We start from the raw sequence: 12,576 nt of genomic DNA, 5'->3' as shown, positions 1-12,576 counted from the left end.
TTCTTGAAGGACAGAGAGAGCAGTGGGGTTGGCGGGGTGCCATATGACAGGCATGTTTAAATGGAACAAAAGAGCACACACTGGCCTGAAAGAGGGTAAGATATTCCCACGCCAGGTGATGAGCTTGGCAAGGCTGCATGGGCTCTCCATCTCTCAGTAAGGAAGTGTCCCAGGCCAAGCAGGGTGGAAAGGCCACACCACAGAGATTACCTCTCCCAACCTGGAAGCTCTGGGGTCTGTTCTGAAGGCAGAGCAGCAGGTTTCACTCTTGGACTGGATACAGGAGAAAAAGAGAAAAGAGGATATCAACATGGCAAAGTCTGGGGTTCAATCAGCTGGAGCTACCACTCACCAGGAGGAGGCAAGGAGGCCAGGTTCAGGGCAACGATGCCTAAAACTTGGCCCCTGTTGCACCAGGGCTGAACTGAATCTCAGAGACAGAGTTTTGGGTGAAGTAGAAAAGAATAGGTTTATTGCTTTGCCAGTCGAAGGGGGACATAGTTTTAGGGGGCAGGAGTCTTCTGTATCCTCCTTTGCCTGCAAGGCAATAAAGCTGTTCTCTTCTATTTCACCCAAACCTCTCTCTCCAAGATTCGAGTAGGCCCTGGTGCCCAGAGGCCGGGTTTTTGGCATCAACAAGGCCACGAGCTCAGTCTCCAATGGGTCACGCTTGAGGTAATGGGGCTTTCTAGCCAAACATTCTCACCACTGTGGTCTTTCTACTTTTTTTTTTTTTTTAATTTGAGCAACTTGCAGCTTGTGTGATCTTAGTTCCCCAACTAGGGGTCGAACCACAGGCCCACAGCAGTGAAAGTGCTGAGTCTTAACCACTGGATCCCATCCCCACCCCCTGCCCAGGGAATTCCCACTTATTCTTTTTAAAAAGCCAGTTTCTGTAGGGATTTGGAAAGAGACTATATATTTTTAACGTATTTATTTTTGACTGCACTGGGTCTTCGTTGCTGCACATGGGCTTTATCTAGTTGCAGGGAGCTGGGGCTACTCTTCATTGCAGTGTGCAGGCTTCTCATTGCGGTGGCTTCTTTTGTTGCTGAGCACCGACTCTAGGGCGCAGGCTCTGTAGTTGTGGCACACAGGCTTAGATGTCCCACAGTGTGGGGCTCTAAATGGGAAACCTTAAAAAGAAGGGCTAGCTTTGCGATTTAGAGCTAAGATGGCGCCTAGTGGAAGAGACGAGGGTGCAGCTTAGTTTGTTTGTCAAAATTTTTGATTGGCTCTCTTGATTTCCGTGCACGTGGACAATGCGTGATCACCATAGACCCCTGTCATGATGTAAGCACGTGGTAATCTGACCTTTAACTTGATTGGTAGAACTATGGAAAGTCCCTCGCAAAAACCCCCCTGCTTGCCTATATAAATAAAGAGCTTACGACAATAAAGCAGAACTGCTTTGACAGAACCCGTGTTGCGTCTGATTGTCTCTCGCTCACCGAGGGGCTGGGTTGGCGGACAGCAGGCTCACTTTTCCTCAGGACCTCTCAGCTCTGCTGAGGGAAATTCCACTGCCTCTCTTTCTGCAGAGCACCCCCCACACCACAGCATGTGGGATTTTCTTGAACCAGAGACCACACCCACGTGCCCTGCTTTGGCAGGCGGATTCTTAACCACGAGACCACTGTCGAAGCCTGAGTGGCGATATTTTAGTCTATAGTGTTATCTGACATTCTAGAAACTCAACCACAGGCAGCAAATTCCTCTTGCCTTTGGTTCCCTGCTGGCGAGAGCTAGAGTTACCTATCTTGTCTACAAATCTTCTATTTCTTGTCTTCACAAAACTGAGCCCTCCAGATTTAGGAATCAGAGAAAATCCCCTGGGAGGGCCGGTGTCTTTTCTTATTGTCAAAACTGGACCAGAGCAGGAAACACCATCCCTCCTTTGCATCAGGCCCATCAACCGATAAGGGTTTAACAGATAAGGGTTTGTTTATACAGATTTCTTGATCAGAAATCCCCTGTCTCTGGTGATAAATGTCTTCTTTTCTCCAGAAACAGCAAGGGTACCTTGCATGCGGGTGTCTCATGACCTGTTTCAGGGAAGAAGAGCAGGAGAGTTGGGGAAAGGTCAGAGGGACTTTCCTTCTGCTGTTTTCTCAAAAACTCCTGTAGCTTAAAATCCCCTTGAAATTAAAAGACGCTTGCTCCTTAGAAGGAAAACTACAACAAACCTAGACAGCATATTAAAAAGCAGAGACATCACTGCTGACAAAGGTCCGTCTAGTCAAAGCTATGGTTTTACCAGCAGTCATGTACAGATGTGAGAGTTGGACCATAAAGGAGGCTGAGCATCAAAGAATTGATGCTTTCTAATTGTGGTGCTGGAGAAGACTCTTGAGGGTCTCTTGGACAGCAAGGAGATCAAACCAGTCAATCCTAAAGGAAATCAACCCTGAATATTTACTGGAAGGACTGATGCTGAAGCTAAAGCTCCAATACTTTGGCCTCCTGATGGGAAAAGCTGACTATTGGAAAAGACCTGATGCTGGAAAAGATTGAAGGCAAAAGGAGAAGGGGGCAACAGAGGATGAGATAGTTAGATAGCATCATTGACTCAGTGGACATGAATCTGAGCAAACTCCAGAAGACAGTGAGGGACAGGAGCCTAGAGTGCTGCAGTCCATGGGGTTGCAGACCCAGTGACTGAACAACAACAAAGCTTAAAATATTCTATCTGCCAAGGTGCCATATTTGGGGATAGCATGTCCTGAACCCCATCACCAGTCTGACCACCCATTTATCTATCCATTTATTATTAATTCCATAAACATTTATTGAATGCATTCTACAAATTTTTAAAAAATTGAAAAAACTGTCAGGAAACAGAGATCAAAAGGTTTTATAAAACATTACTGTTGTTCAGTCACCCAGTGGTATCCAACTCTTTGCAACCCCATGGACTGCAGCACACCAGGCCTCCTTGTCCCTCACCATCTCCTGGAGTTTGCCTAAGTTCATGTTCCTTGTATTGCTAATGCTGTCTGGCCATCTCATCCTCTGATGCCCTCTTCTCCTTCTGCCCTCAATCTTTTCCAGTATCAGGGACTCTTCCAGTGAGTCATCTGTGTGCTTCAGATGACCAAAATACTGGAGCTTCAGCTTCAGCATCAGTCCTTCCAGTGAATATTCAGGGTTGATCTCCCTTCAGATGACTGGTTTGATCTCCTTGCTGTTGAAGGGACTTTCAGGAGTCTTCTCCAGCACCACAGTTCAAAGGCGTCAACTCTTGTTGGCATTCTGCCTTCTTTACAGTCCAGCTCTCACAACCGTATGTGACCACTGGGAAGACCATAGCCTTGACTATATGGACCTTTGTCCAGCAGAGTAATGTCTCTGCTTTTCAACACACTGTCTAGGTTTGTCATCACTTTCCTGCCAAGAAGCAATCGTCTGCTGATTTCATGGCTGCAGTCATCATCCACAGTGATTTTGGAGCCCAAGAAGAGGCGCCTATCTTGATTCTGGCTTGTAACTCATCCAGCAGTGTATTTCTCATGATGTGCTCAGCGTATAGGTTAAACAAACAGGATGACAGCAGACAACCCTCTCGTATTCCTTTCTCGATCTTGAATCAATCAGTTGTTCCATACAGGGTTCTAAGTGTTGCTTTTTGACCTGCATATAGGTTTCTCAGAAGAAAGGTAAGATGGTCTGGTATTCCCATCTCTAAGAGCTTTCCACAGTTTGTCATGGTCCACACAGTCAAAGGCTTTAGTGTAGTCAATGAGACAGAGATAGATGTTTTTCTGAAATCCCCTTGCTTTCTCTATAATCCAGTGAATGTTAGCAATTTGACCTCTAGTTCCTCTTCCTTTTCTAAACCAGCTTGGACATTTGGAAGTTCTTGGTTTGCATAATGCTGAAGCCTAGCATGCAAGATTTTAAGCATGACCTTACTAGCATGGGAGATGAGTGCAATTGTCAAATGGTTAGCACATTCTTTGATACTACCCTTTTTGGGAATTAGGATGAGGACTGACATTTTCCAGTCCTGTGGTCACTGCTGGGTCTTCCAGATTTCCTGAAATAGTGAATGCAAAACCTTGATGGCATCCTCCTTTAGGGATTTGAATATTTCTGCTGGAATTTTCATCGAATCCACTAGCTTTATTAACAGCAGTGCTTCTTAAGGCCCACTTGACTTCTCACTCCAGAATGTTTGGCTCTGGGTGACTAAAATATTATATCAGAGATCTAAACTCAGAATCATAGATTTGAACTTGAAGAGAGCTTACAGCTCCCCTAACCAATTTGAAAGTCTCTTTTATTTCAAATGCTTTGTTCAAAAGAAATCTTATCTAGTATATGGAATGGAGCGAGTCTGACAAAGCACATCCCAAGCTCCCATCACCAGTGCCACACTAAGGTAGGGCCTCTGAGCACAATATGAAAACTGGTCCCCTGATCCTCCTTGTTCCACAACTGGGGACACAGCCCAGGAAGAGGAGACTCAGACAAGAGCACATGGAAGCTTCTTGATTTTAGAGCCAGATTGTGACTGTGCAAAATGGGATGTCAGGTAGAATTTCATAGGAAAGAAGTAGGGGATTTCTCTGGTGGCTTAGATGATAAAGAATCTGCCTGCAGTGAGGGAGACCTGGGGTCCATCTCTGGGTCAGGAAGATATCCTACAGAAGGGAATGGCAACCCAATTCAGTATTCTTGCCTAGAGAATTCCATGGACAGAGGAGCCTGGCAGGCTACAGTCCATAGAGTCTGCATGGAGTTGCTTGGACATGACTGAGCAACTAACACTTTCACTGATGGTCCAGTGTTTAAGACTCTGGGCTCCCAATTCAGGGGGCGTGTTTTCAATCCCTGAGGAACTAAGATCTCGAATGACATGCTGCATGCCATGACCAAATAAAAAAGTGGAAAGAGATATAACTTCTATCTATGAAAAACAAAGTGACTGAAGTTAAAAATTCAGTGGGTAGGTTAATTCATAGAAGAGATTCACCAGAGGAAAGAATCAGTGGCCTTGAAGATTAGAGGTGAAGGATGCAGCAAAAACAGGCAGAAAACAGGAGAAGTTAAACAAAGGACAGAGTCAGAAGGTCCAATAAAAATATCATCAGAGTTTCTGAGGGAGACAGTATGAGAGAGAGGTAACACCCAAAGAAACAATAGTGGGGAGTTTTCCAAAATGGAAAGACACCAAACCCAAGATCCAGGGAGCCAAACAATCTCCAAACAGAATTAATATGAGGAAATCCACGTTTATCAACATAATGGAACTTTGCTCACTCACTGATGTATCTTCAGCACCAAGAATAGTGCTGGCTTCCAGTAAGTCCTTTATAAAAGTTATGGAATGGGGGCTTCACTGGTGGTCCAGTGGTTAAGAATCTATCTTGTAATGCAAGGACACCAGTTTGATCCCTGGTCTGGGAACATCCCACATGCTGCCAGGGCAACTAAGCTCATGTACCACAACTACTAAGCTGGTGTCCTAGAGTCCATGCGCTGCAACAAGAGAGTAGCTCTGCTCACTGCAACTAGAGAAAGCCTGTGCGCAGCAACAAAGACCCAGTGCAGCCAGTTAAAAAACAGTTATGGAATGAACGGATGAATGAAAAGAGCAGAACATCAAGGACAAACATTAAGATGCCAAAAGCAGTTAGATACATATTGTCCTAAAAAGGAATGACAATTGTCAACTGAAAAAAACCACAGACTAAAGGTGGAAAATTATGTTTTATTTGGTGGACAAAACTGAGGACTTAAGCCAGGGACACAGCCTCTCAGAAAGCTCTGGGAAACGGCTCCAAAAAGGTAAGTAAGGGGGAAGCCAAGGTATATAGGAGTTTTTGCAACAAAGACCAGCTAACCGGAACATCGAAAGGTTACTGTTAATTAAAGAAAACCAGACATTTCACGTAGATGCATGTAGCAATTTTCTAGGTATGCGAAGACGCAAAAGTCTGGGCTCCTTGATGTCATTCCTTTGATATGCATCTCAGTTACCTGGGGCCAGTATCCTGTGCTTTCTCATTCTGAGTGTCCTCAGGGAGCACCTCATGGGCCCCTGTTATGCAGTGGCTTGACAACCGCAGCATCCTTTGTTTACTGATATGGCAGCAACATTTTTTCTTTCATAAAATTATACTGTCAGCTGATGTCTAGTGAGGTATCTGTCAGGATGAAATACATATTCAGAGGAACACCAGTGGAGATTATCACCAATAGACATTCCCTACAGAGGTGTCTCAGAGAAGGCAATGGCACCCCACTCCAGTACTCTTGCCTGGAAAATCCCATGGACGGAGGAGCCTGGTAGACTGCAGTCCATGGGGTCGCTAAGAGTCGGACACGAGTGAGCGACTTCACTTTCACTTTTCACTTTCATGCATTGGAGAAGGAAATGGCAACCCACTCCAGTGTTCTTGCCTGGAGAATCCCAGGGACGGCGGAGCCTGGTGGGCTGCTGTCTATGGGGTCGCACAGAGTTGGACATGACTGAAGCGACTTAGCAGCAGCAACAGCAACAGAGGTGTCTGAAGAACCTTTTTGTGGAAGAAGGAAATTTTTCCATAAGGAAGATCTGACACCCATGAAGGAAATATTAACAGTGAACATGTGGCTTAGTGCTCAGGACAATAATACTATATGTCAGGAGGAGCGGAGCAGGCACAGTGCCACCAAGTCCATTTGGGGTCTGAAGGGAAGGTAAATACTGGATTGCCTTCAGACTTTGTTAAATAAATACACATATTAAAATGTTTTGGAGGACCACTGAAAGAAAAATAAAATGTGTAATTTCCAAAACAGTGGTGGGGAAAAATATGAGGAAAAAGGAAACCTTGATTGATTATAAAAAAGACAAGAAAGGAAGATCCTCTGGTGGTCCAGTGGCTAAGATTCCTTGCTCCCACTGCAGGGGGCCAGATGTGAACCCTAGTCAGGGAACTAGGGGCCACATTCTGGAACTAAGAGTTCAAATGCCGCAGCCAAAGATCCTGTATACCTCAAGGAAGATGGAAAATCCCACGTGCGGCAACCAAGACCCCGCACAGCCAAATAAATAAATAAAAATTTAAAAATAAATTAAAAAGACAAGAAAGGAGGAAAAAAAAAACATGAAATGTGACCATTAGCAAGCATCAAGTAACATGGTTTATATATATATATAGTCATACATTTGTAAACGACTTTTTAAAAAATTCCAGCCAAATTGTGTTTTAAGAACCATGACTAAAATATATAGACACAGGAAGCCTGAAAGTAAATGGATGAAAAAGTTAAACCAGGCAAAGAAGGACCAAAATAGAGCTGGTAAATATAATTACCAGACTGATTTGACTTTAAGACAAAAAGTATTACTAGAAATAAAAGAGGACTTGAAATAATAACCACACCCTCCAAGAACTGCTTTAATTTAAAGGCTCTTTAGAGTACATCACGAGAAACCCTGGGCTGGAAGAAGCACAAGCTGGAATCAAGATTGCCGGGAGAAATATCAACAACCTCAGATATGCAGATGACATCACCCTTATGGCAGAAAGTGAAGAGGAACTAAAGACCCTCTTGATGAAAGTGAAAGAGGAGAGTGAAAAAGTTGGCTTAAAGCTCAACATTCAGAAAACGAAGATCATGGCATCCGGTCCCATCACTTCATGGCAAATAGATGGGAAAACAGTGGAAACAGTGTCAGACTTTATTTTTGGGGGCTCCAAAATCACTGCAGATGGTGATTGCAGCCATGACCAACCTAGATAGCATATTCAAAAGCAGAGGCATTACTTAGCCAACAAAGGTCCGTCTAGTCAAGGCTATGGTTTTTCCAATGGTCATGTATGGATGTGAGAGTTGGACTGTGAAGAAAGCTGAGCACCGAAGAATTGATGCTTTTGAACTGTGGTGTTGGAGAAGACTCTTGAGAGTCCCTTGGACTGCGAGGAGATCCAACCAATTCATTCTAAAGGAAATTAGTCCTGGGTGTTCATTGGAAGGGCTGATGCTAAAGTTGAAACTCCAATACTCTGGCCACCTCATACGAAGAGTTGACTCATTGGAAAAGACTCTGATGCTGGCAGGGATTGGGGGCAGGAAGAGAAGGGGATGACAGAGGATGAGATGGCTGGATGGCATCATCGACTCGATGGACATGAGTTTGAGTGAACTCCAGGAGTTGGTGATGGACAGGGAGGCCTGGCCTGGTGTTCATGGGGTCGCAAAGAGTTGGACACGACTGAGCGACTGAACTGAACTGAAAGGCTCTTTGGCATCACCTTGCCAAACAGCTAACTCTCATATCAAACCCGTGAAACAGTCGAGTAAGTCTCATCACTCCTCTTTTACAGATGAGGAAGGAGCCTGCGATTCAGAGAAGTTAGAGACTTGCCTAAGGTCAGACAGCAATCAATATTGATCACGTCTTCTGACTCCAGGCTCCGTGCTCTCCGTATTTAGAAAGGAGAAAATGGGAAACAGCAGGGCCGGGCTGGGTGAGGAACAGCACATAGGCAAAGAGGCTTGGCAGGGAGAAAATGCCTGGAAAAAAGATTGCGCTGACACACCGCGGAGGGGAGTGGGTAGAGTGGATTTCAGCCAGTTTTGATGGGACCCAAAGCTTTGTGCAAGAAGTTTGCATAAGGCCACCTACCTTGCCAGTACTCTAGCGCGGAGGGCGGTCCCTTCCAGCGCCCTCGAGCTCGCGCGCGGGCAGACACCGGCCGTAGGGCTCAGAACTCCCACGCAGGCGCCGCGTGCACCCTCCACAGGCAACAGCTGAACGCCGGGCAGGCGCGCTCTCTGACGTCTCCCAACACATATCCGACTTACTTGGGTCGTTAGCGGTCCGGCCTGAGACCCCCTTCCGTGAAGGTGGACGGAAGGTGAAGGTGGACCAGAGAAAGACAGACACGCGGGAGGGCAGGTCCAGGAAGGCAGGAAAACAGTTCTGGTGGGAAGAGAAGAGATGCTCTGATCACCTTAACCGGCCAAGGATGGAGTGCCTGCGGGGCAGGGGGCAGACAGGGTGGGGTGTGAGAAGGTAGACGGGCAGGTGAGTCCAGGCTCGGGACCAGGGGAGTTGGAGGTAGGAGAGGATATTGTGGATTGAGCTGTCTCGACTCTCCTTTGAAAAGAGGTAGAGGTCCAAGTGGTCCTGGTTAGGAGCATGCCCTGTGGGGTTGGACCCCAGGCATAGCCCTTCTGCAGCTGCTGATCTGCTTTAACCTTTAGGCTGGGCAGGAACTACTTCTTAGGGCTGCAGAGAAGATTAAATGACAGGAAGCATCCTAAAGGCTACATGATGCTGAGTACCAGCCGGTCACTCCTTTAACACAATGTACAGGCCCCTGCTACGTGCCAGATACTGTTTATTCTATGTGCTGTGAATACAGCAGGAGAAGAGACAGTGGCTTCAGTCCGCTGAAGGGAGAAGAGCAATTTTTTCAGTCTGTTAGGCAGGGAAAAGTCATGGAGAAAAATCAGGGAGAGTGAAAAGAGGGAGTAGGGAGGGTAGTGTGGAAAGGGCTGGCGGAATGGTCAGGGAAGGGCTCCCCGTGAAGTCTGAGCAGGATTTGAAAGAATGAGGGAGCGTGGGAGGGAGAGAGAGAGTTCTGAGCAGAAGGGACAGCAAGTGCAAAGGCCCTGAGGTGGGAACATGCACAGCATTTTGGAAGAACATGGAGGAAGCTGATGTGTTCAGAGCAGAGAGAACAAGGGCAGGGATGGGTGAGGGGAGGTGGGGTAAGCTAAGGGTGGGGAGCAGATAGCATAGGGCAGGGGTCAGAGAGTAAACATATGCAGCCATAGACAAGCATAACCAAAGAGTGGGACTATGTTCCATCGTCACTTTGTACATAAAATAAAGGTCCCTGAGGTAGGGCTTCGAAGCCTTGGTTGAGGACTGAGTGGGTGGGGGGAAACTTTGGCAGTATTTGAGTTGAGTCAGGGCACACTTGGATATCAGTGTTCACAGGTCTCACTCTGCCCTCTGTGGGAAGGTGGCTCTTGGGTGTGGGGACAAGGGCAGAAGTGAGGGGACCAGTTAGGAAGCAAGAAGAGAGGGTGACTCGACCCAGGGAGGTGAGGATGGAGGCGGGGAGCAGCGGCAGATTCTGAGTGTCTTTGGAAGGCAGGACAGATGGGGTTAGCTGATGGATTGCATGTGAGATGAGGGAGTGAGGAGTCAGGATGTCCCGATGGAGCCGTCCTTCTGGAAGAAGAGCGGGATGGGAGTCTGGGTGAGAAATGTCCGAGGCTGAGGTCACCTGGGGTGTGAGCATCAGGGGAGTGGGGCTGGGGGCTGGGATTGAACATGGAGAGGAGGAGGAACCAGCAGAAGAGACTGGAAAACAGGCAGGAGGGAGGCAGGAAAACTGAGAGGGGCAACCTAGAGTCAGGGAGACAGGGACTCTGAGGAGACTAAGTAATCAGTGTCCTGCCCCCAGAAATCAGAGGGCTGGGCATTCCCTGGTGGTCTGGTGGCTAGAACTTCCGCACTTTCACTGGGTTTGATGAGCCTTGAAAGGAAAGCTATGACAAACTTAGACAGCGTATTAAAAAGCCGAGACATTACGTTGTCGACAAAGGTCCATATAGTTAAAGCAATGGTTTTTTCAGTAGTCATGTAAAGATATGAGAGTTGGGCAATAAAAAAGGCAGAGCACTGAAGAATTGATGCCTTAGACTGTGGTGTTGGAGAAGACTCCTGAGATTCCCTTGGATAGCAAGGAGATCCAACTAGTCCATCCTAAAGGAAATCAGTCCTGAATATTCACTGGAAGGACTGATGCTGAAGCTGAAACTCCAATACTTTGGCCACCTGATGCAAAGAACTGACTCATTGGAAAAAACCCTGATGCTGGGAAAGATTGAAGACAGGAGGAGAAGGGGACGACAGAGGATGAGATGGCATCACTGACTCAGTAGACATGAGTTTGAGCAGGCTCTGGGAGTTGGTGATGGACAGGGAAGCCTGGCATGCTGAGGTCCATGGGGTTGCAAAGAGCCAGACATTACTTAGCGACTAAACAACAACAGGGAGCTAAGATCCTGCAAGCTGGGGGCTGAGAACTGGCCAGGGGTGTAGCATCTCAGAGGTCACCTAGAGGAAAGGATCTTTGGGGTGAGGGGAGCCTGAATGCAGTGAGGTCAGCAGAGGTGAAGGTGGGGAAGGAATTGGGATTTGGGAGTGATGAGAAGGGAAGACATGGCCTGGATCCTTCCTGTAGGCTCAAAAGGAGAATTTTGTTGTTGTTTGGTGTTTTTGTTTTTAAAGATGGAAAAAAATAACCACCATTTAAGTGCTTATGGGAATGAATCAGTCAAAAAAAGGAAAGTGTTGATGATGGGGGAAGTGACTTAAGGAGTAGGGACAAGGCCCTGACACACCATGGCCTGTGTCCTGCCCCCCAGCTCTGTGTCCTAGTGGGGGTGGGGGGCTGAATTAGCTGTGGGGCTATGGGGATCGAAGGTGCTCTTTCTGAGTCACAGAATGGGACCTCAGAGGCCGGTGGTGGTCCCAAGTGCTGGCTTTGGGCAGGGCAGACAGGATGGCCTCCAGAGCACAGAGGAGGGTCAGGCTGGGGTGGGACCACACAGGATGGTGGAGGGGCTGGGAGAGACTATGGATACAAAGGTGACAAGTGGGGACACTGAACAGCATTTCTCTTTATATATATTTATTTATTTTTGTTTATATATTAGTTGGCAGTACTGTGTCTTAGTTGAAGCACATGGGATCTTTAATTGCAGCTTTTGTTATTGTTCAGCCACTAAGTCATGCCTGTCGCTTTGTGACCCCATGGATTGCATCATGCCAGGTTCCTCTGTCCTCCACTATCCCCTAGAGTTCACTCAAAATTCATGTCCATTGAGTTGGTAATGCCATCCAACCATCTCATCCTCTGCTCATCCTCGCTCAATCCAACCTCTCATTCTCCTTTGCCTTCAATCTTTCCCAGCATCGGGACCTTCAGGTGGGATCTAGTTCCCTGACCAGGGACGGAACCCAGGCCCCCTGCACTGGGAGCACGGAGCCTTAGCCTCTGGACTGCTAGGAAGTGCCAGCATTTCTCTTCTGATGTCCCTGTTTGATGGGTAAAATAGGAACAAGTTCTGCTGTAGGGGGTGAGCAGAGAAGAGATGGCAGAGGCTTGAAGGCAGCAGAGAAAGTGTGAGCTAGCATCTGGGAGGGCTGGGACGAGGGGGCTAGAGTCTGATACTCCAGCAGCGTTGGGGGCCCCGCCTGAGACTGAGGTGGTACTTTCTGAGTGAGGCCACCAGTACTGTTGTAGGGTTTCCTTTAGTCACTTTAACCTGTGTTGTCATTTTTCTGAGTGAGTGGCAGAGAGGAGGAGCTGGGAGTGTGCAGAGGGGATGGTTAGAACACTGGATGGCTAAGCTGCAGGAGGCAGGAGAGAGACATCAAGGATCAAAGGACAGAGGGTGATGAGAAGGGAGGACTAGGTCTCACGCAAGGTCCAGAGGAGGGAGCTGGAAAGATGGGTGTGGGCTCTGAAACAGAAATTAGGGAGGGGTGCAGTTATTGAGGATGACAAAGTCTGGGGGGCCCCTGGGCACCAGTGGCTGAGGTTGGTTGAAGGACAA

Source organism: Capricornis sumatraensis, chromosome 14, assembly GCF_032405125.1.
Source record: "Capricornis sumatraensis isolate serow.1 chromosome 14, serow.2, whole genome shotgun sequence".
NCBI lineage: Eukaryota > Metazoa > Chordata > Mammalia > Artiodactyla > Bovidae > Capricornis > Capricornis sumatraensis.
The sequence above is the reverse complement of the archived record's forward strand: the minus strand, read 5'-3'. Positions refer to the sequence as shown.